We start from the raw sequence: 25,088 nt of genomic DNA, 5'->3' as shown, positions 1-25,088 counted from the left end.
CTTCCAGCCAAGGGCTTTCTGATTCCAGTTATCACTACATCAGGACGTTTGGTCCATACTTCTCTGCAGAGCACCTTCGATGTGTCAGACGTGATGACAATCTTAGGCAATACCTGCCTCGTGGAGATTAAGATCTGCTATAGGAGATACACACTAAAGTAACTACAAACTAGGAAGGAGAGCTAAAATGAGAATATATAACAGGGAAGGCTGACCTTGTTATAAATTGTGGAAGGGAAATGGTTTCCCCAAAGGGGTGCCCTTTGAGGAGGGTTTCAAGGGCTGCGTAGGAGGAAACTATGTTGAATGGAGAGAGGCAGAGGGGCTTCCTAGCAGGGAGAACTAAGTACAAGCTGGACACATCCTGTGTTTGGTTAGTACCCTGAGATTTCCTGTAGTGTAGGAAATACACTGCTTTTATGTATTTAGTGGTCATCTGCTCCATTAAAGACAGATAGAGGAGAGCAATGAAAGAAAAAGAGTCAGAACCTCAGGGCTGTGGTAGAAGATGGAAGAGAAACCTTGTTCTTGGGGGAAGTGGTCCTGGAACCACCCGTTCGCACAAGACTTGTCTTGTTCTATCTTGAGAAATAAGTTCCCGCTGATCTCTGAATGGAGAATGAGAAACAGGGCTCAACACAGGATGCACCCCCTGACTCCCGCCACATCAGTGCCAAGCTTTTTGCTGGCTGCTGTAGGAACTAGACAGTGAGAAAAGAGAGGGTGGCACAGCATACAAGGAGACCTGTCACCCATTTCTGCATGGAATTAGGATAGATAGTCAGGTGAATTGAACTGCTGGGTTCTGTTTCTCTGGACACTGCCCTTTTTCTTGGAGCTTCTCCTTGTCAAAGGACATGTTGTAGAATGATATTGGAAGAATTACTCTTGTTTTACTTAGAGCAAATTTTGGGGGAAATCTAAACAAAAGGTCCAGATATTTTTTAAAAATGAAAATTATCAATCTCTGTCTACTAAAATCCCATGTGACAGTTAAGGCTCAGTTTCTCTCCAGAAAGCCCTTTTTAATTATGTCAAACAGAAACTATGTCTCACCTTTTCAGACCTCCCAGTTCTCTACAGGGCCCCATTCTCAGGGCATATGCAGATCATATCTACTTTGTCTGGTAGTTATTTGGGTCCATGTCTTATTTTTCCAGCCCCATTGCAAGTTTGATAAGTAGAGGAACTATGTATCATAAGGCATTGTGATATTCAAAGTGTTTTGTGCACGAGAGTTGCTCTTTGAAAAGATTTGTGAGCAGACTGGAAACTGAAAGTTGATTTTAAGAGAAGCTCTCTCTTATTTTGTCACCAATTTGAGTATTTATTAAAGTACAGATTACATTGTAGAGAGAGCTAAAAATAGAGTTGAAAAAAATAGGGCTTGGTATATATGCCTTGGTCCTGTGTAGAATAATCAGGGAGTGGAGTCCCTTATTTAAGCCTTTCAATAAGCCACTGGAGTAGGAAAGTCCTGGGTGCAAGTCCTGGTCCTGTTATTTACCTGCTGTATGAGCTCAGGCAAGTCACTTGACCTCTCTGAATTTTGATGTCCTCATTTGTAATGTATGGGAAGTGCCATGTCTAATTTGTGGGATTTCAAAGAGAACTAAAGAAATAGCATAGAGGTGCTTTTCCTCCTCTCCTTCCAGGATTACTCCTGTGGTGGGTGCTGACAGGATGGGGGAAAGGACCCTGCTGTCCAGTCTCCATCCTCTTGCTGCAGCCTGAGAGGACATGTGAACCTGTCATGCCCCTTGGACATTATGGTTTCGAGGCTGGGGCTGTATACTTTGCTTCAGAGCAAGTGTGTCTTGGGCTCATCATGTCCATTTGTGAATTCCTGGGCAGGACAAATTGTCCATTTTCCAGTCACTTTCACAGAAGTCATTTGGTGTTATAAATGATCACAAGTCATTTGTCCTCTCAAAGAGGGTCCTTTTTTGTGTAGACTGAAGATACTCATCTCCTCAAAAACGGCTGTACCTACTTGTGAGGAGGAAGTTTCTGTGAACATCCCCTCTCATGAGATGGATTCATTAATAAGGGCAGTAGTCAGACCCACGAGTGTCGGGGTACAAACTCTGGGGTCAGCAGCTGTGGCCACACCTTAGGAAACTGCACACTTCACTTGGGACTAGAGTGAAGCAGCTTCACAGTGGTTCTGAAAAGGAGCTTCCAGGGCACTCTTCCCAAAATGGACATCCTGCTCCAAGCCTAGATCCAGGCTTCACACCCTCTCTCTGGGCTCTGGGGATCAGAGAAACCCAGGCGTGCCAGGAGGAGTTCAGCTGATCAAGCTTTGAGAACAGTTTCTGCCCCATATGAAGATTGGGTAAGTTCTTGGTTTCAGAGAAGATACTTTTAGGTGGGTGGGAGAAGAGGGGGAGAGACCAAGATACAACGTCTGGCTTCCATTGGTCAGGGTCAACTTGGGCTGTAGTGTTAAGGGGGTTTCGGCAGCCACTGTTGTTTTCGTTGCTCTGGCAACCAGAGGAGAAACACTTTACGCCTAGTGCAGGTGCACAGTGGTTGAGTGGGCCCATTTCCTCCAAACATCGCTGGCTGGCCTAGAGACAGTGACCTCGGAACTCCTCCAGGATGGATAGCTGAAAGTTTCAGGGTGTGGAGACGGAAATGTGGACACTCTGAATCGGGGGGCTTTGCCTACAGGAGCTGCTAGCAGTGCCTGGGTAGTGTCCTCCCTGTTGGCACAGGCACAGGAAAGCTGGGCCTGGGCTTGGAAGGGTCAGTGGGATCTCCTGCCTTTCCCTGCTTGACTTTCCTGCCTCTGGCAGCTGCAGTCCCAGCAGTTGTATCCTGCATCCCATTGAGGAAGCTTCATGCTGGGTCAGACCCAGGACTTACAGCTCCACCCTGGAACTCTGATGAGAAGCGGGGAGGGGGTCAGGGCTTCCTCACTCTGGTGCCTGCCCTTGCTGAGCTCATGTATCCCCACTGAGCCACTCTGCTATGCACTCCCAGGGGCTGTCGCTCTGTAAGGGACTCAGGGTGACAGCCTCTAGGGTCTGGCAGACACAGGATCTGTGAGATGGAAATAGGCAAATCTATGGCAAAGACTTGTGAGGAGGAAGTTTCTGTGGAAGTACCTAAGGCTGCACCTAATACATAGCAGGTACTTGGTAAATGGGGCCTTTGCTCCTAGCCTAAGTGCCAGAGTTTACAATGCACTTATTATACCTCTCTGAACTTACTGCTGGGACCACTTCTTTACTAGAAGTTTTAAGACAAAGAGCATTCAGCCAGCTCAATCCATCAGCGGATCCGGCAACTCTCGCTATTCATATCCAGAAACTCACTCCTTCTGCCACTTCACCGTCACCACCTTGCCCCAGCATCATTACCTCTTGCCTGGATTATTTTAGTTGCCTCTGGACTGGGCTTCCTGCTTTTATCCCTGACCCCTCAATCTCTTTCCATGCAGTAGACAAATGCTCTTTGTAGACTGTTAGTCAGATGGCTCTTCTCTTCTGCTCAGAACTTGCCAGAGTCTGCCAATCTCATGCTGAGCCTACCCCATCAGGGCCCTCTCCTCTGAGACCTTGTTTCCTACTCCTTCCTCCTTATTCCTTCTACTCCAGCTACACTGGCATCCTGCTGCTCCTTGAATATAACAAGAATGCTTCTGCCCCAGGACATTTGCACTTGCTTTCCACTCTGCCTTGTGTGTTCAAGTATCTTTATGGCTCATGCCTCACTTTAGTAGGCTCTCTGCTTAGCGGCTACCATCTCAGTGAGGGCTTCCTTGGCCACCTATCTAAAATGTCATTCCCAATCTCCATCCCTTTCTATCCTTCTGCTTGCTTTTCCTTCATCTATCTCATTATAACCTGAAATATGCATTTATGGCTTTTTTTTTGTCTTATACTATCACAATGTCAACTCCATTTTGTTTCTTCCCTGCTGAATTTCCAGTGCCTAGAATAGTGCTTCACATATAGTATGCTCTAAATGGATATAAATTAAATGAAAGAATAAATGAATGAGATAAAGGATAGCATACATATACATATACATATATTTAAATAATATGAATTAAGTGGAAGTTTTCATATGCTTAGTTATTGTTTAAAAATGAAGCATTTTTTTTTTCTCTAGGGTTATTTTCTTTGGAGAGGATTCCCCCCCCCCCCCTCATTACCAGCATAGGAGCATCTTCTGCCAGTACAGCCCCACCTCATTTGAGGCACCCACCTTGACTGTACCCTCAGATGATGAAAACACTCTTGGGGCAGTGGCCTGGGTACAGGGGTTGGTGGGGGTTCTGCACATACTGTTTGTGGGGGACCCGTTTTTTAGATGCAGAAACTCTGTTAAGAACTGTATTTTATTTGTTGATAATGGGTGATTGAGGCAGGGTTGTGGGAGGAAGGGGTGAGACATAGAGACTTTTGGAACAGGCAGGAAGATGGAAGGGAAGTAATTGAAATAATTTCCTCCAACAAGCCCCACATGGGAATGAAAATTAATATCTGCCATAAAGAGGTAAATTAGAGGCACCCACTGGGGGAAGGGAAACATCTCCAATTAGGACACACTCACATGGTTTGGCAGCTTCCTGTGAGATGCCAGTTGCCCCAGTAACCCTCTGGGTCCTTCTCCTCTCCCTCATATTTTTCATTAAGACTTGGTTTGATGATAAGAGTAAGATTCACTTAAAGTGATGTGAGCAACTATGAGACCAGCAGAAAAGTGAAAACCCTGCCAATGGCACGAAAGCTGCGAACTCTAATCTTCTCAAATTAAATAGACTCAGAGTTGCATCTGGAATTGTGTGTGCTTGGCAACCTGAGGTGAAACCCCTCTGAAAAACATCTGACAGAAATTGCCTCTTCACGAAATGTGAAAAGAAGCTCCCACCCAATTATTAAGAGGCTGCCCAAGAGGAAAGGAAAAGTTTGTGCAGCTAACACAACATGCAGTTTGCCAAAATCATCCTGCCCTAATTCTCTGGTCAGCGGAGCCGCTTTTCTGAAGAGCAAGTAACTCGTGATTTGGTTGCTTGATTCTGCTGGCCGCTCCTGCTGCACACCCCCACCTCACCCAGGACCCCCTGCCCAGACCGCAGCCCCTCTTGGCATATTCACTGGTGGGGTATTCTTCAGGGCCTGAAACCTCAGAAATTCCGTTGAGAGCACAATGATCTACACTCAGGCTGTGAATGGCCACGAATGTCATATTGCTTATCTCTCTCTGTGCAACACCCAGCAGCTGCTGGCGTTTAACGAGGAGGCGGCACAGGGCTCTGAGAATCGTCCTGTGTGTGCTTTGTTCCTGCATTTTGCAGCTGATTTAAGAGCAAGAAAGGAACAGAACTGAACTGATGTCTTTACTCCAGAGAGCGTCCACATCCTTCCTAAGACAGGAAGAGCAGGTGACTGGGGACACCGGACATTTGGCAAGCTGGTGGCTTTCCTGCATTGGCATGCTTTGCCGGGGTTTTCATGAAAAGACAATGACCTTTACAGAAAACAATGACCTTTGCAAAGATCTCTAAACCCTGACAACTCAGCAGCAAGCTCAGTTCCACAGCCGTTTCTCTTGCCTTTCCCAACAAACTTGAACAACTAGAAAGAAAGGAAAGACCTTTAAAAAAAAATTGCCCAAGTTTTTGGCAAACCTTAGGCACTCTTTTCCCCACCCTATAATTAAGGCAGAAGTAAACAGTAAGAGAATATCAAATTGCAGCTTGCTTCAGTAATAAGTGCCTAGGTGGAACAGTGCTTGTACAGACCTGTGCCTTGAGACAGAAGGGCAGCCTCCCTGGGGAGGACTCCAATGGGTCCCCAGATCTGATATATCAGGATTAAGACCTGAGGATTTGGAGCAGAGGGACAAGAAAAGGTGAGTCATCTGGGGCATTATCTGAAAACAAGAAAAACTTTCTTCCTCCGGAGTTCCCAACTCTGTGAGCTCCTTGTTTTTGGAGGTCATCTCCTGGATGGTACTGCCTCACCTTGAAGAGGCTGGTGGGTCCAGAGAATCCAAAGCACTCCCTGGTAAGCCAAATGTGTGTGAAGACCCTCCATCAGACTGGCTTGGTCTGTATCCTACCTCTGCCACTCACCAGGCTGAGTGACCCCAGATGGGTTGCTCACCTTTTCTAAACTTCAGTTTCCTCAACTCTAAAGACAAAATAGTACTCATCTTATAGGGTGTCTGTGAGGTGAAAATAAAGCAGTGTAAAGTGCTTGCCACGTAAGAACCACCTGACCACTGGTGTTGCTGTGTATCAGTTCATTTCTTCTTATTGTTGAGTGGGACTCTATTGAAATTTGCTTATCCATTCAGCTGTTGACTTGACTTTTGAGTTGCTCCCAGTTTTTGACTGTTACAAATAAAGCTGTTACTATTTGTGTGCAAGTCTTATATGAACATAGTTTTCCGTTTCTCTTGGGCAAAAATTACTTAGGAGTAGAATGGCTAGGTTATACAGTGGGTGTATGTATGACTTTTTAAGAAAATGTCAAACTACCTTCCAAAGTGCACCATTTTACATTCTCACCAGCAGTGTGTGAGTGTTCCAGTTGCTCTACAACCTTGCCAACACTTGGTATGGTCAGTCTTTCTAATTTTATCCATTCTAATAGGTGTGTGAGTGATTCACATTTACTTTGGGTTACAGTGAAAATATTTAGGTGAACATTTTGTTCCATTCATTCACTGCATTCATACCATTCATTCATTGCATACTGAATAGGCCTCAAAGCTCAGATATTATCTGAAGACAAACTGTGGTGAAATCTAATCCACAGTGCAGTTGGTTGTATCTGACTCAGAGATTAAGTGAATTTCAAGCAGCAGCAGCAGCAGCAGCAGCCTGATGATTCATGCTGTAGACCCCTTAATTTTCTTCCTGTTTCTCTTACTAAAGCCAAATAATTGCTGTGGTTATTGCTGTGGAAGCCATTAATGATCCTGGTCAAAACACCTTTATCTCTTATTACTAATAACAAATATGGTAAGATTGGCAACCCTATTGAGTTTGCTCCTGTGTTTGTAATAATGAGGTTAGTGAAAATGTTTATTCCATTTTAGAATCCAAAAGAGAGGACCCATTGGAGAAATTTAATTCTAATCTTAGTTCCAGGAATAGCATTGTTTTTCCTGAACATACGGTTTGTTTTCACCTGATGGGTGCTGGGGATAGTGGCATTACTTTCTTTATACTGGTAGCCAAGATCTCAGAGCCAGATTTATCTTCTGTTACATATAGCAAATTGGTAAGATTTATAGTATACATTTTGCAAACTGACTCTTGCTTGGCTCCATCTTGCCTTCCTATTTGATTTTCTATTTGCTTTATATTCCTTACTGTTGAAGACTTTAAAGTTAAATAATTTTGTTCAAAAAATATTCATTTATAGTCAGAATTTAAAGGCATAAATTAGGTCTTCTCTCACTTTACTCCAGAGCCACCTGGTTCCCTTCCCCAGGGACAAATGCTGTTATTGATTTGTTGCATGTCTTTCCTGAGATAATCTATGTGAGTATAATCATATTTATGTAGTGTAAGCAGTTTGTTGAATGAGTTGGAGTTGGTAGGGTATAAACAGAAAGTAACTTTATTTCTGCTCATTCCCAACTCTTGAAATTTGTTGTTGTTTCCTTGCTTGCCCATAGATGAATTCTCTGGTAGATCCCTTAGTTTTTTCAGGTATTAACAGATAGCCTCACTTTCATTTAAAAAGTCTAAACTAATATAGAATCTAAACTAATAAATAAAAATCTCTCTTACCAAGAAAAACATCCCCCCTTGTCTAGCTGGGGCCTGGCTGTGTCTCAAATGTGCCCAGGGGTGCAGTCTGCCTCCCCAGTGTCTCTCCCAGCCTGGCTTCTCTGCTGCTCCTCCTCACTCACCTTGTGCCCTCTGGCTCTTATAGGGTTGGTGGGCTGGGTGGGTTGCACCTGCAACTCTCCTTCGAGGAACACCCTTGGGCCACCACAGCCTCTTAACCTATAGGTGTAGAGGTGTGGGTGTGCCTGGGAATATGGGGTTTATGTCTTCCCCCTTTCCTGGAGAGCCAATGATTGAATGGAACGGGATAACGAAGCTAGCTCCCTTGCTGCAAAACGTACAAACTCTGAGATGTAATTTATATTCTAGAGCTCCCTGTGTGTGAGGTTGGGACTGTGCCAGAAACCTTCACCTTCCCTTGGCTTCTCCTTCTTTCTTCTGTTTCCCTCACCCTCTTATCAGATTCTGAGCACTCTTCCTTAACATATCCCTAACTTGCCCAGGAACCCTCATTTCAGGGTCTCTTAGGAACTAACCTAAGACAGCAAATGTCCAAATACTGATGCTTTCATGGGATACTGTGGACATTTCCTCAGAGTTCCCTCATTAAGACCCTTCAATTACAGTTCTCTTTTCTGCCAAAGAGGCCTACAACTCTCCCCTTTGCTCTGATTTCCAGGGTCCACCCCTCCCCTTGCACTTTCTGTTGGGGTCTTTAACTCTGGATTAAAAAGAGCAAAACTCAGTGATAAATTATTACACATCTTCTATTCTTCACCTTAGAAATGTTATTAATTATATATACATGCTTAGGATTTATAATTTTTTTTTTGCTTTTTAGGGCTGCACCTGCAGTATAGGGAAGTCCCCAGGCTAGGGGTCAAATTGGAGCTGCAGCTGCTGGCCTATGCCACAGCCACAGCAGTGTGGGATCCGAGCTGCATCTGTAACCTACACCTCAATGTTAGATCCACACCCTACTGAGCGAGGGCAGGGATGGAACCCACATCCTCATAGATACTAGTCAGATTCATTTCTGCTTTGCCACAGCAGGAACTCCTGGTAGCTTTTTAAGGATACTAAAAGGATTCTTTTTTATCTTTCTAGTCAAACAATTCTGCTATGATAGTTTTTTTCCTATGGACAAGATATATCTTTCAATTTATAAATTTAAATATTTCCTTTTTGGGGAAAATATACAGCTTTGATACCCAAAGAATCTATTTTATTATTCAAAATGTTGCACTTCTGGGATTGGCTGATGGAGCTGGATTTGAAGAGTTCTGTTTGATCTAACTCTCTAGAGAATTGCAAACCTCCTTGCAAGGGTTCCTTGTTCTGGGGGTCTGTCACCTGAGCAGAAATCATTTTGAATTGTATCTTGAAAGATTTTACTCTTCCATTATTTGGGTTCTCTTCTTCAGGGATATCCATTTTGCTCATGTTTTCTCACTTTGTCTCCTCCATATTTATCATCTTTTTTTCTAATCTAAACTTTTTAAAATAACCTTCTGCTTATTACCATTTTGTTTTACTCACTTTTCTCACCACATCCTCCATTTATTTTACTGTATTCACATTGGGTACTAATCTCCTTAATGCTACATTCATTGTGAACTTCATATTTGGGATGCTGTAATTTTTTATCTTCCACTTCTAAATTCCGTCCATTCCTGTTTCACCTACTTCTGTCTTTTAATATTTTCCCTCAGTGCTTATATTTCTATTCTGTGTTTTTGGTTTGCAGTGGCAGCCCTGAATTTTTTCTCTTAGCAAAGGAGCATATCTCTATATCATCTCTGCTCTCTACCAGTTCTCAGGAATCCCTGTAAGAGTTGAACTTTCCAAGGATGTTGGATTCAGGTTCTACTCAGGAAGCAACAAGGGCCAGTAGGCTTGGGAGTTGGGCATATTTTTTTCTAAATCCTGACTTTGCTATTTACAAGTTGAGTTAACTTAGGATATTGGTTTCTCTGAGCCTCAGTCACCTCGTTTGTAAAACAGATACGATATTACTTCTTGGTGTTGTTATGAGGATTAGATAAAACAAATAATGCAGAGTGTCTAGTTTAGCATCTGGCTTATATAAGGATAAGGTGCTTAATAAAGGTCCCCTTTCTGTTTTTTTTTTTCTAATTAAAGTGATGGATAGGTGCAAGCTATTTTACCACAATAAGAAGGACTTTGTCTTAAGGGCTACTTAACTATCACTCCAAAGCACCCATCATCATGATGATATTAGAAAATATTTATTGAAGGCTTACTATTTTCTAGGAATTTTGCTAAATTTATTACCTATATTACTCATTTAATTGCTCCACATCTCTATGAGGTATGTCATATCATTATGCTCATTTTACAATTGTGGAAATTGAGCCTTGAATAATATCTTGCTAATATCTTGTATTAAGTGGCATATTCACAAAATAGTCCAAACTCTAACTTCAGTGGCCATGTCTTAATTACTATCAAATACTGTTAATACAATGTGATCTTTCCCTGTGCAATAGTAGAAGCAAAAAGAGTATGCCTGGTCTTGGGAAGCTCAGAAACTCATTGTATAAATAGCTTCATAAAAACACAATTGTGTTCATATGCCTAGTACTCAAAGTAAGGACTTTCATGCTGAGAATGAGATTTGAGATATGAGACTTGGAGGATGCTTTCTTCCCTAGGGAGTAGAACCTTGAAGCAGAATTTCTCATTCTTATCTATTTTTAGGTGGCCTAGTAAAAGTGGGCGAATTCTAAAGCACTTTGATTATTGGATGGATGCGTTTTAAGAAAAAATGCCCCTGGGATTTGTTCTATTTGGGTATGGTAAGACATGCAGACACAAATGAGTGTCCTAAAGAGGATTTTACACTCACAGATCTGTAGAAACATGAGGCAGAGCACATCAGGCCCTGCAGGACCACATAGGGAAGCAATAGGATTGATTAAGAGACAGAGGGGAGGGCAGAGCCTGGCCCAGAGCCTTTACTAGTTTTGTTTTGTTTTGTTTTGTTTTCCCCTGGGAAGGAATGTATGAGGCAGGGAAGATACATTGAATAATTTGGATAATTTAGGTAGACTCTAGGTTGTATGAGAGGTCCCTAGTTGTCTGGCACCTGGCCCTAGGGTGATTTAGGCTAGGGGGAATATTGGCCTGATGTGTGAAAATTTAACAAAGAAGATGGCTAGGGGCATGGACTTTGGATTGGTTGGTTTGTTTATTATAGGCTTTTGCTCCCAGGGAAGTCATTTGCTATCTTTAGGAATTAGCTAGTCTTGAAAGGGGGAGGCTCTCCAGGATCAATGCCCCAAATGCCAGAGCATCAAGATTATAGAAAATATGAAAATGTGGTCAATATAGTGGGTATCCATGCTGGCGTGTGTGTGTGTGTGTGTGTGTGTGTGTGTGTGTGTGTGTGTGTGTATACTATAAAGAAATGAATGGTGTTTAATGCCCTTTTTGGGAGAGGAAGGAACTGATGGGAAATTAAAGGGGAAAACTGGGCAGGTAGTGAGAACTTCATCAGAAGGAACAGTATTAAGTCTTTGCCATTTGTGAAATATTTTTTTCATTTTGAAAATTTGTTATTTTCTAAGGTATCTCCAAACTGTTCTCCATAGTGGCTGTACCAGTTTACATTCCCACCAACAGTGCAGGACAGTTTGGAGATACCTTAGAAATCTATACAAAGAACTTCCATATGACCCTGCAATCCCACTCTTGGGCATCTATCCGGACAAAACTCTACTTGAAAGAGACACATGCACCCGCATGTTCACTGCAGCACTATTCACAATAGCCAGGACATGGAAACAACCCAAATGTCCATCGACAGATGATTGGATTTGGAAGATGTGGTATATATACACAATGGAATACTACTCAGCCATAAAAAAGAATGACATAATGCCATTTGTAGCAACATGGATGGAATTAGAGACTCTCATACTGAGTGAAATGAGCCAGAAAGACAAAGACAAATACCATATGATATCACTTATAACTGGAATCTAATATCCAGCACAAATGAACATCTCCTCAGAAAAGAAAATCATGGACTTGGAGAAGAGACTTGTGGCTGCCGGGAGGGAGTGGGAGGGAGTGGGAGGGATCGGGAGCTTGGGCCTATCAGACACAACTTAGAATAGATTTACAAGGAGATCCTGCTGAATAGCATTGAGAACTATGTCTAGACACTCATGTTGCAACAGAACAAAGGATGGGGGAAAAACTGTAACTGTAATGTATACATGTAAGGATAACCTGACCCCCTTGCTGTACAGTGGGAAAATAAAAAAAAAAAAGAAAAAAGAAAAAAAGAAAATTTGGTATTTTCTGACTGAGTTGTTAAGGAAATTCTTATAAGTACCCAGAGACTTAATGTTGTACTTGAAAGGAACTACAGAAAAGAAATCCATTGTTTTAATTCATTGTTTAGCATGAGCTGACTTTAAATGCTCTAGAAATGAGTTTTTTACTTGAACAGTGTTTTCGGTGCATGTAGCATACACAAACAAAGCCAAAGTGAAAAAGTACAGAATTTTAAGACCTGTATCGTTGGGTTTCTCCAGACTAAACAAAAAGTTCCAAGTGGTCAGATAAAAAGATTTTTCTTACCATCTCTGTCTCTCTCTCACCCCACCTTCCTGCTAGGGGTCCGAATTTTCAGTACAGTGCAGGAGTGTTGATCAGGGCCCTTGAAGCGTTTCTATTCATGGTACATCTCTTGGCTTTGGGCAGAGTGCAAGAACTGAACCATATCATGGGACAGGTTTGTTGGAATTCAGACAGTGAGTGTTTCCTCTAGATTACAATTGATTCTTTCCATAAAAAATATTTTTCTAGGCAAGCAGTTTCATAATTTATTAGCTTCAAGGACCTACAAAGTCAAATGGAGATAAACTTTCACTGGGAGAAAATAAATAGCAGTTTTTAAAAAGATGCAGACCACAGACATTTGGGAAACTATCATTTGGCATCATTGTGAGAAACTCATCATCAGTGCAGGATGAATGCCCTGTAAGCCAGGGCCATTCTACCCTCTCTGCCACCTCACAGTCTTATCTCCTGAAAGTTAGCACCAGTGTGAACAGATCATTATAAACACATATTACATGGTTGCTACGTAGTCTTTTGTGCCTTACTTTGGGCTGGTTGCGTTGTTGCGTTCTCAAGATCTTTTTTTTTTTTTTTTTCCTAGCACCACACCCGTGGCATATGGAGGTTTCCAGGCTAGGGGTCCAATTAGAGCTATAGCTGCTGGCCTACGCCACAGCCACAGCAACTAGGGATCTGAGCTGCATCTGCAGCCCACACCACAGCTCATGGCAACGCCGGATCCTTAACCCACTGAGCGAGGCCAGGGACCGAACCCTCAACCTCACTCTTCCTAGTCAAATTTATTTCCTCTGCGCCACAATGGGAACCCCTCAAGATCTTTTTTAACTACGTTCTCTTTAAACAGCCCAAAGAACCTAAGAAGATATCTTCACTTCAGAAGCCTTGACTTCGCTGAAGTTCCCATTGTTTTCTTGTGTAGATGGAGAAATACCGTGCACTCTCAGGGGAAGCAGAGGTCCTTATCTTTGCTCTGGATGCTGGTTCCTAGGAGCTGGTCTGCAGGACCAGCAGTAAATTCTGCAGGACATGCATTCCAGTGTTCAATATTCAGGCTTCTTGCCATGTCTCTTCTGGTTCAGAGTTTACCTTGGTCACCAGTGTTCTAAATATCACAGCAGGCTGTACATAGGATCTTTGTGGGAATATTACCTCTTTGGATGCTTTCCTCCTTCCTGTCTCCTTTTCTATCTTCTTCTCTCTCCTCTTTCTTCTGCTCTCTCTCCTGAAGATACCAGTTAAGTACCTACTGGGGGAGTTACCATTGTGGCTCAGTGGGTTATGAACCTGACTAGTATCCACGAAGATGCAGGTTCAATTCCTGGCCTTGCTCAGTGGATTAAGGATCTGGCATTGCCATGAGCTGTGGTATAGGTTTCAGATTGGGCTCAGATATGGCTTTGCTGTGGCTGTGGTGTAGGCTGGCAGCTGCAGCTCCGATTCAACCCCTTGCCTGGGAACTTCCATATGCTACAGGTGTGGCCCTAAAAATAATAAATAAATAGGTACCACTGGGTGCTAAGGAAGACCCAAAGATAAATAAGACCAAATTCTTGCCATCGAGATGTTCAAAATAAAAAAAGAACTTTATAACACTCAAAATATGGGTATCATCATGCTTGTCCCTGTTTCTTATCTCCTACATTCTGTCAGTCATCACATCCTGCCAGACTGTAAGAGTTCCCCAGATCTCCATTTTGGTCTTTTCCTCTTCTTACTTTACATGCTCTTCCTTGAGGAGATGATCCAGTCTATTACTTCAGCCTTCTTTATAGGCTGGTATCTCCCAAGTCTGCTTCTCCGGTCTAGACTGGTGCCTAGTCCTCTCCGGGTCCATAGAATCAGCACTCAGTTCATGGGAGAGGCATCAGCATGGCCAAGGGAATGCATAAGGATGGTGGAGAGGAAATACCCCTTCAGCTGATTTTATACAGATTTTTGGTTATATAGATGGAAAATTCAGATACCACATAGAGTAAACTTAGGTTTAGAATTAGGACTCTGGAAGGCATTTGTCAGGAATGCTTTCTTCCTTACCTTGACCTTTACAGGTAAACCTTGGGGCCCTTAAAAAGAGTAGAATTTTTTTTTTTTTCTGGAATGTTGGTAGGGTTGGTTGGATTTGGCCTTGGCTAGTGGGTGAAAAGTTTTGGTGGCTCCCATTCTGTAGTCCAGAGGGGAAAGCTGATGGCACCTCTGTTCTGTTTTACTCAGGCTAACTTGCCTGGAAAGACAAACAGTGCTTGGCTTCCTCTGTTCTATGGACACAACTTTCTGAGCTGAGAAATATCTGTTCCTTAGATGACATGCTAAGAATCCCTAATGCCAAAGGTACTTGTATGTTCAGCGTTGGTAACTTGAGATCTGACTTGTAGACACAATGCTTTGACTTTATTTTCTCTCCCAATTTTCAGTTTCTGCAAGATAAATACAGATTTTCCTGAATCTTATTTCTTAGTCAGCTGGGCCATCTCAGCTTCATTCTAATCCTTTTTAAGCTAGTATACAATACTTGCTTTTAAAATAATCTATTGATGAGATAATATGTGGTTATACTTTCTTTATGCTCATCTGAGTTTTCTAACCTCTTCAAATAATTTACTTTTATTTTATTTTATTTATTTTATTTTATTTGCTTTTTAGGGCTGCATCCATAGCATATGGAAGTTCCCAGGCTAGAGGTTCAATCAGAGCTACAGCTGCCAGGCTACGCCACAGCCACAGCAACGCCAGATCCTAACCCACTGAGAGAGGCAAGGGATGAGACCCACAACCTCCTGGTTCCTAGTCAGATTCATTTCTGCTGCACTACAACGGGAACTCTACGAATTGTATTTTAAAAAATAAAAAGGGCTTATTCAAAGAGTGATGATACATAGTATAAATGTACATACGTATACAACTGAAAGAAGAATGATAATGAGATTAGAGATTGGATTGATTTCTCTCTTTTTTAAAAAATTTCACAAAGAAAATATTATAAAAATCGACTGTTGTTTCCTATAAAGCATTGCTTGGGAGGCTTGTCACATGTTTCTATAACGCTACCATTCCTTATCACATTTTTTAAAAAAATCACAATTTTGAATTATGGATATTTTATTTATTTATTTTTAATTACTCAAATGAATTTATCACATCTATAGTTGTATAATGATCATAACAATCCAATTTCACAGGATTTCCATCCCATAATCCAAGCACATCCCCACCCCCCAAACTGTCTCCTCCAGCGACCATAAGTTTTTCACTGTCTGTGAGTCAGCATCTGTTCTGCAAAGAAGTTCAGTCTGTCCTTTTTTAGATTAATTATAGATATTTTAAAATCATTCTTTTTAAGGATGATTTTGATTTTGGATTGTAAGCTGGGCCAACATCCTTCTTAATTAAAGGTGGTTTTAATTATAAAATAATGAGTTTTATCTGTCTTTGTGTTATATGCTGCTGATGAAGCAGCTCTAGGGATAATTTCAAAGAGGGGTTTGTGTTGGAATAAGGATCTTCTAAGTTACTCTTTCAAAGAAATCAGTATTTATTTAAAATTGACGTGTTTAATTTACTCTCTTTTTCAAAAAAGAAACTCCAGAGTATTCTGTGTACATTCTTTTAAGCGTTTGTACCATCAGTTGATGAAAATGCTCGTGTGTGTGTGTATTTGCTCCTAAAAGTCATGAATACCAAAATGCATAATTATAAAAATAATACGAACACGTATTTTTAAAGTTAATTGTTTTTGGTGAAAGGTTATAAATGTTTGAGGTAAGAGAAGACATCATACTTAGATGTAGAGGATGATGTGACAGTGAGCAAGGGACAATAAAGTGGGATTCACCCAAGTTTTATACATAACACTTCTCTGGAATCAAAGCCTGAAATTCCTAAAAAAAGAACCTTGGTCGCTGGCTCATTTAGAGACCCTAAGGACAGTCTTTGTTGGACACCAGTGACATGCTGATTGTGCCTTTAGCAATAGAGACTGGATCAAATTTTGTTTCATAGAATAGGAAACTTGGAAAGTACTTAGAATTTCCCTAAAGACTACAGTACCAGATACTCTCAGCTGACAGATTCTGGGAACAAGCCCCCTGCCCATACCAGGTTCCCATGGACTTGGAATACCTGATGTACTAACTTCCCTCCCTTTTAACTACACACTGTCTCTGACCCCACTCTTGACCAGACAGATGCCTCAGATGCCATCAGTTCTTCGGTACGCAGCAGGGAAGAAATGATTCTTATTGAATTATCTCAATACCTTTGAAGGTGGTTAGGCAACTTTTGTCAAGATGAACCCCCTCTTCCAATCCTCTACCACATGTTCTGTCAGATAAGCTCATTTGAAAAAGGACAGGGGATTAAATGGGGACGAGAAATTCCCATCATCTGCACACCAACTCACCTGCTGAGGGTGAGGTGCCTACCCCTGAATTTCTAGTTAAACCAGAAGTTTGCATATAAGACTGGGGGTTGACTCTCCCCCTGTGTTTTACTCAGGAGCCCAGGCTGCTGTCCAGTCATGGGGCAGATGTATTCCAGGGATAAAGTGGTTGTTCTCCCATTTGTGGTTTCACAAATTCAGTTCTGCTCTTTGGATAATATAGTGAACGAATGTTCCATAAGTAACAGATGAATAAGTGAATTACTCAGTAATTCTCAACAGGGAAAAATGGGAGGATATACTTATCTAAACAGTATATGGTATAATGTTGAAGTTTTTCTGGAGATCCTCTGGAAATAGAGTGGGAGATTCTAATTAGAAAAAAGCATTTTCAATATTATTTAAAATTTTTTCAGCATGTATTGAGGTGTAATTTCCCTATCATAAAATGTAGGTATCTTAAATGTACAGCTTAAAGATGTTTTACATATTTTTAAACCCATGTGGTCATCACCAAATCAAGATTTAAAACATTTTTGGCACCCCACAAAGTTCCCACCCAACCTCCTAAACCCAGTGTAACATTTATTCTTATTTTCATCTCCATGGTTTTGCCTATTTGTGAAAGTCAAAGAATTCTAAAATTGTACTCAATTGAGGCTGGCGTCTTTAATGCAACATAATATTTTTGAAAATTTATTCATGTTGTGAGCCAATGAATTTATTTCCTTTTATTGCTGTATAATATTCCACACATGGAATGTAGTTGTATTGTATATAGTACAATTTCTTTTTTTAAAAAATTGAGGTATAGATGATTTACAATATTATATTAGTTTCAAGTGTACAATATAGTGATTCAAATTTCTATAGATTACACTCCATTTAAATTTATTATAAAATAGGAGTTCCCGTCGTGGTGCAGTGGTTAATGAATCCGACTAGGAACCATGAGGTTGTGGATTCGATCCCTGCCCTTGTTCAGTGGGTTAAGGATCCGGCGTTGCCATGAGCTGTGGTGTAGGTTGCAGATGCTGCTCAGATCCCGTGTTGCTGTGGCTCTGACGTAGGCCAGCAGCTACAGCTCCGATTAGACCCCTAGCCTGGGAACCTCCATATGCCACAGAAGCGGCCCAAGAAATGGCAAAAAGACAAAAATAAATAAATAAATATATAAATAAATTTATTATAAAATATTGTCTATATTCCCTGTGCTGTGCAGATATATCCCCTGTAGCTTAATTTTTTTATACATAGCACATTGTACCTTTTAATACTCTATCCCTATCTTACTTCTCCTGTCTTCTCTTTCTCCACTGGTAACTACTAGTTTATTCTCTATATATGTGCATATGTTTCTTTTTGTTATATTCATTCATTTTTTAAGTTCTACATATAAGTGATAATATACAGTATTTGTTTTTCTATGTCTAACTTGTTTCCCTAAGCATGATAATCTCCAGGTTCATCCACATTGTTGCAAATGGCAAAATTTCATCCTTTTTATGGTCAAGTAGTATATCATTGTATGTATATACCACATCTTATTTGTCCATTTATCTCTTGATTGGCACTTAGGTTGCTTCCATATCTTGGCTATTATAAACAATGCTTCTGTGAACAGTGGGGTTCATGTAATTTTTCAAATCAGCAGTTAAAAATTTTTTTTTGTTAAAATATATTTGAATAACAGTGTTGTGTCAGTTTCTGCTGTACAGCAAAGCGACCCAGTCATACATATATATACATTCTTTTTCTCATATTATTTCCCATCATGTTCTATCACAAATGATTGGATATAGATCCCTGTGCTATACAGTACAACCTCATTGCTTATCCATTTTAAATGTAATAGTTTGCATCTACTAACCCCAAACTCCTAGTCCATCCCACCTCCTCCTCCTCCTCCCTCTTGGCAACCACAAGTCTGTTCTGCATGTCTTTGAGATTGTTTCTGTTCTATAGATGGGTTCATTGTGCCATTCCACATATAAGTGATATCATATGGTATCTTTCTCTTTCTGACCTCACTTAGTATGAGAATCTCTGGTTCCATTGATGTTTCTGCAAGTGGCATTATTTAGTTATTTTTTATGGCTGAGTAGTATTTCAGTGTGTATATGTACCACATTCTCTTCATCCATTCATCTCTTGATGGCCATTTAGGTTGTTTCCATGTCTTGGCTATTGTGAATAGTGTTGCTATGAGCATATGGGTGCACATATCTTTTTGAATTGTAGTTTTGTCCGGATGTATGCCTAGGACTTGGTTTGCTGGATCATATGGTATTCTATTTTCAGTTTTTTTAGGAACCTTCATACTGTTTTCCATAGTGGATACACATTTCCACCAACAGTGTACAGGGGTTCCCTTTTTTCTACATCCTTGCAAGCATTTTTTATTTGTGTCCTTCTTGATGATAGCCATTTTGATTTGTGTGAGGTGGTATCTCATTGTGGTTTTGATTAGTATTTCTCTGATGATTAGTGATGTTGAGCATCTTTTTACGTGCCCATTGGCGCATCTGTATGTCTTCTTTGAAAAAATGTCTAATCAGGTCTTTTGCCCATTGTTTGAATTTTTTTGGATTTTTTTTTTTTTTGATATTGAGTTGTATGAACTGTTTATATAGTTTAGTTATTAACCCCTCTTGGCCATATCATTCACAAACATTTTTCTCCCGTTCACTGGGTTGTTTTTTCTGTTTTGTCAGTAGTTTCCTTTGCTATGCAAAAACTGTCAAGTTTAATTAGGTCCCATTTTTAAATTTTTGTTTTTGTTTTTTTTGCCTTAGGAGAGAGAGCAAAAAAAAAAAAAAATGTATATATATATATATATTGCTCCAATAAATGTGAAACATTGTTCTACTGTTTTCTTCTAGGCATTTTATGATTCAGATCTTACATTTAGGTCTTTGATCCATTTTGTGTTTATTTTATTTTGTTAATTAATTTAATTTCTTTTTTACTGCCTCATTTGCAGCATATGGAAGTTCCTGGGCCAGGGTTGAATCAGAACTGCAGCTGAGGGCTACGCCACAGCCATGGCAACATGGGAGCTGAGCTGCATCTTCAATGTACCCCACAGCTTGTGGCAATGCCAGATCCTTAACCAACTGAGTGAGGCCAGGGATAATACTCATAACCCTCACAGAGACAACTTTGGGTCCTTTACTAGCTGAGCCACAGTGGGAACTCTGAGTTTATTTTTTTTACATAGCATTAGAGAATGTTCTAATTCTTTTCTTTTACTTGTAGCTTTCTAGTTTTCCCAGCACCACTTAATAAAGAGACTGAGTTTTCTCTATTATATATTCTTACTTCTTTTGTCATAGATTAATTGACCATAATACATGTTTTTATTTCTGGACTTTCTGTCCTGTTCCATTGATCTATAGGTCTGTTTCTGTGCCAATAACATACTGTTTTGATTACTATAGCCTTATAGTCTGAGGTCAGGGTATCTGATTTTTCCAGCTCTGACCTTCTTTCTCAAGATTGCTTTGGCGATTTGCAGTCTTTTATGTATTCATATACTTTTTTTTTAGAATTAGTTCTTATTCTGTGAAAAATGCCATGGGTATTTTGACAGATATTACATTGAATCTGTAGTCTGCCTTGGGTAGTATGTTCATTTTAATAATATTAATTCTTCCAGTCCATGAACATCATATATATTTCCATCTGTTTGTGTCATCTTCAATTTTTTATCAGTGTCTTATGATACTCTAAGTACAGATCTTTTGCTAAGATTTATTCCTAGGTATTTTATTCTTTTTGACTGTGATGGTAATGGGATTGTTTCCTTAATTTCCCTTCCCAGTAGTTCACATTGGAAATACAACATATTTCTGTGTATTAATTTTCTGTCCTGAAACTTTACCTGATTAGTTGATAAACTCTAGTGGTTTTTTGGTGGTGTCTTGAGGATAATATGTATAGTATCCTGTCATCTGCAAACAGTGGTAATATTACTTAGTCTTTTCCAATTTAGATTCCTTTTTTCTTTTCTTCTCTAATTGCTGTGGCTAGGACTTCCAAAACTATGTTGCATAAAAATGGCAAGAGTGGGCATCCTTGTCTTGTTCCTGATCTTAGAAGAAATGCTTTCAGCTTTTCACTGTTCAGTTTGATATTAGTTGTGATCTTATTGTATATAGCATTTATTACACTGAGATAGGTTCCATCTAGGTTAACTTTCTGGACAGTTTTTTTTGTCATAAATGGGTGTTAAATTTTATCAAGTCTTTTTCTGCATCTATTGGGATGATGGTATGTTTTTTATTCTTCACATTATGTTACATTTTTTGATTTGTGGATATTGAAAAATCCTTGCATCCCTGGGATAAATATCACTTGACCATAGTGTATAATCCTTTTAATATGTTGTTGAATTTTGTTTGCTAACATTTTGTTGAGGATTTTTGCATCTATGTTCATCAGTGATATTGGCCTATAATAATTTTCTTTTTTTTTTTTTATATCTTTGGTATTGAAATCAAGGTGAGGCTGGCCTTGTAAGATGAATTCTAAAGTACTTCCTCTGCAATTTTTGGCATAGTTTGAGAGGAAAGGGTATTAATTCTTCTCTAAATGTTTAATAGAATTCATCAGGGAAACCATCTGGTCCTAGACTTTTCGTTTGTTTGGAGTTTTTGAATTACTGATTCAATTTCACTACTGGTAATTGTTCTATTCATATTTTCTGTTTCTTCTTGGTTCAGTCTTGGGAGATTGGGAGTAATCTTTTTTGATCATTTGTGTGTCTATGGTGTTGGTTGTAACATCTCGTTTTTATTTTCTGACTTTATGTATTTATTTTTTAGGCCATGTGCACAGCATGTGGAAGTTCCTGGTCCAGGGATCAAACCTGTTCCACAGCAGCAACCCAAGCTTCTGTATTGACAATGCTGGATACTTAACCCACTGTGCCCCAAGGGAACTCCTTTCATTTCTGACATTATTGCTTTGAGTCCTCTATTTTTTTTCCTTGATGAGCCTGGCTAAGCATTTATCAGTGTTGTTACATTTTTTAAAGAAACAGCTCTTAGTTTCACTGATTTTTTTCTATTGTTTTTATAGTCTCTCTTTCATTGATCTCCACTGTATTCTTTATTTCTTTCCCTTTACTAACATTGCCTTTTGTTTGTTCTTCCATTTATAGTTCCTTTAGGTGTAGGGTTAAGTTATTTGAGATTTTCCTTATTCCTTTAGGTAGGCTTCTATTGTGATGACTTTCCCCCTTAGAACTGCTTTTGCTTCATCCCATAGATTTTGGATCATTGTGTTTTCATTTTCATTTTTCTCTAAGGTTTTAAAAAATTTCTTTAATTTCTTCGGTGATCCATTAGTTGTTTAGTAGCATTTTTTTTTTTGTCTCTATGTATTTGTGTTTTTTTGCATTTTTTTGTCTTGTTGATTTCTAGTTTCATAGCATTGTGGTAAAAAAAAAAAAAAAAAAAAAAAAAAAAACGCTTGCTTTTATTTCAATTTTCTTAAATTTACTGAGTTTTTTTCTGGCCTGGCATGTGATCTATCCTGGAAAGTATTCCATGTGCATTTGAAAAGAATGTGTATTCTGGTGCTTTTGGATGGAATGTTCTGTATGTCTATTAAGTCCATTTGTTCTATTGTGTCATTTAAAGCCAGTGTTAGCTTTATTACTTTTCTGTCTGAATGATCTGTTCATTGATGTATGTGGGGTATTAAAGTCTTCTAGCATTATTGTGTTACTGTCATTTTCTACCTTTATAGCTGTTAATATTTGCTTTATGTATTTAGGTGCTCATATGTTGCATGCATATATATTTATAATTGTTCCGTCTTCTTGCATTGATCACTTGTAATTATATAACATCCTCTTTTGTCTGTTTTTAGTGTTTGTTTTAAAGTATGTTTTGTCTGATAAAAATATAGCTACCATGGCTTTCTTTTGAATTCTGTTTGTATCCCCCGACTCTCAGTTTGTGTAGGATCTAAAGTGAGTCTCATGTAGGCAGCGTATATATGGATCCTGCTTTTGTATTCATTCTGTGTTTACATTTAAAGAAATTTTAATAGGTATGTAATTACTGTGTTTTATTAATTTTGGGGGGTTATTTGTAGTTCCTTTTTATTTTTTTTAGTTTTTCTCCTTCCTTGTGATTTGATGACTGTCTTTAGTGTTACGTTTGCATTTCTTTCTATTTTTTTGTGTATCTCTTTAAGATTTTTTGTTTGTGGTTACTATGATGATTATATATAGCAAGCTCTTTATGTAGAGATTAAGTTGCTGATCCCTTCATTTCAAGAGCATTTTAACAACCTTGCATTTGTACTTTCTTCCCTCCAGTGATTACTGTTTTTGACATTGTATTTTACATCTTTTTGTTTTATGGATCCCTTAAGTACTTATTGCAGCTATAGATGATTTTACTACTTTTGTCTTTTAATCTTCTTACTAGCTTTTATGTGATTGATTTGCTACCTTTCCCATATATTTGCCTTTACCAATGAGCTTTTTCCTTTGGCAATTTTCATGTTTCTAGTTGTGGCCTTTTCTTTTTAACTTAGGGAAGCTCCTTTAACATTTTTTTGTAAAGTTGATTTGATGGTGTTGAACTCTTTCAGGTTATGCATCTGTAAAACTTTTGATCTCTCCATCAAATCTGAATGAAAGCCTTGCTGGAAAAAATATTATTGGTTATAATAATAATCCCTCTTATCAGTTTAAATATATTGTCCCAGTCCCTTCTGGCCTGCAGCTAAAAGTCAGCCGATAGCCTTTTGGAGTTGCCTTGAATGTAATGTGTTGCTTTTTTCTTGATGATTTTTAATATTCTCTCTTTACCTTTAATTTTTGCCATTTTAATTACGGTATGCCATGGTGCACTGTTCTTTGGGTTGATCCTGTTTGGAACTCTCTGTGTTTTCTGGATCTGGGTGTCTGTTTCCTTTCTCAGATTAGGGAAGTTTTCAACTATTATGTCTTCAAATATGTTTTCTACCCCTTTCTCTCTCTTTTCCTTTTGGGATTCCTATAACGCTTGTGTTAGTATACTTGAGGTTGTCTTAGAAGTCTCTTAAGCTGACTTCATTTCTTTTTATTGTTTTTTTTATTTTCCTGTTTTGTTTCAGTAATTTCCACTACTCCATGTTCCATATTGCCAATCCATTCCTCTCTGTCATTTAACCTGTTGATTCATTTTAGTGTATTTTTCATTTTAGTTATTATATTATTCTGTTTTATTCTTCTTTATGTTTTCTAATTCTGTTTAAAAATTCTAATTTCTCACTCTGTTCTTCTATTCTTTTACTGAGTTCTTTGATCATCTTTACAAGCATTACTTTGAACTAATTATCAAGTAGATTGCCTATCTTCACTTAGTTCTTCTTTTGGAGTATTATCTTACTCCTTCATTTGGAATATGTTCCTCTGTTGCTTCATTTTGCCTAATTTTCCATTTGTATTTCTATATCTGTGGGTTAGTTACTTTTCCAGACCTTGGAGAAGTGGTCTTTTGTAAGAGACATCCTATGCCTTCCAGCAGTGTACTCTCCCTGGTCACCAAAGCTATATGCTGTGGGTCCTTCTGTAGTCTGGACTGATTACTGTGGGTGGTCTGATGGGTATGGTTGGCCCACAGTCTGGTTGGTTGCCAGGCCCTGACTTGTGTGGAGGACACTGGCTGCTGGTTGGCAGGGCCAGGTCATGAGTTGGCTGACTCCGGAAGCTTGGGGGCTCCCCGGGCTGATGCTTGCTCACTTGTGGGCAGAGCTGGGTCCCAGGGTCTCTGGCTATAGTGTGCTAGGGGTCCTGGAGTTGGTGTGTTAGTCTTCTGGTAGGTGAGGCTGAGGTCTATATATATTTGGAATCATATTGTCAATTTCTCCTTTAAAAGAGCTTGCTGGGATTTCGATTGGCATTGCATTGAATCTAATAAATTAATTGAGGGAGAAATTAACGTCTCCTAATCCATAAATATGGTATATATCTCTCTATTTATTTATAAGAGGAAGAATAGTATTTAATATTTAATATAATTTGTGTACTGAGAAAGAACATCACACAATTTAAAAAAAAACCGGCTGCTTGACTGAGAAGGTGAAGTTCTTTTTAGGGAGAGAACTGTGTGTGTGTGTGTGTGTGTGTGAATCAAAAGACTCAAAACTAAATTACTCTTTGAATCAAGTAACAAAAAATCTCTCTAGTACTTTGAGAATGGAAGAAAATGGGGTTACTCACAACCTGGGATAAACTGTGAAGATAAAATAATAGCCCCATGATCATTAGGAACTAGACGGCAGTAAGATGCAGTCTGTGATTTAAATGGACTATGAATGTGGGGCCACTATTTT

General features: G+C 39.4%; 1 pseudogene across 1 annotated transcript in view; it reads left to right on the top strand.

Moving 5' to 3' along the window:
- Window positions 1–5,733: 5,733 nt before the first annotated feature.
- The window catches only part of LOC146395557 (DNA-directed RNA polymerase II subunit GRINL1A pseudogene), a 220,592-nt pseudogene continuing 201,237 nt past the window's right edge, over window positions 5,734–25,088 (top strand). The window contains exon 1 of the transcript XR_014831347.1: window positions 5,734–5,868. The product of XR_014831347.1 is annotated as a DNA-directed RNA polymerase II subunit GRINL1A pseudogene (transcript). The remainder of the gene's footprint in view (window positions 5,869–25,088) is intronic.

This window comes from Sus scrofa, chromosome 16 (genome assembly GCF_054392235.1).
Source record: "Sus scrofa isolate SSC_HxYL_T2T_F1_AM1 chromosome 16, Sscrofa_HxYL_maternal_Yorkshire_Landrace_v2.0, whole genome shotgun sequence".
Taxonomy (NCBI): Eukaryota; Metazoa; Chordata; class Mammalia; order Artiodactyla; family Suidae; genus Sus; species Sus scrofa.
Note: the sequence above shows the minus strand (reverse complement) of the source record. Positions and strands in the feature narration are given on the sequence as shown.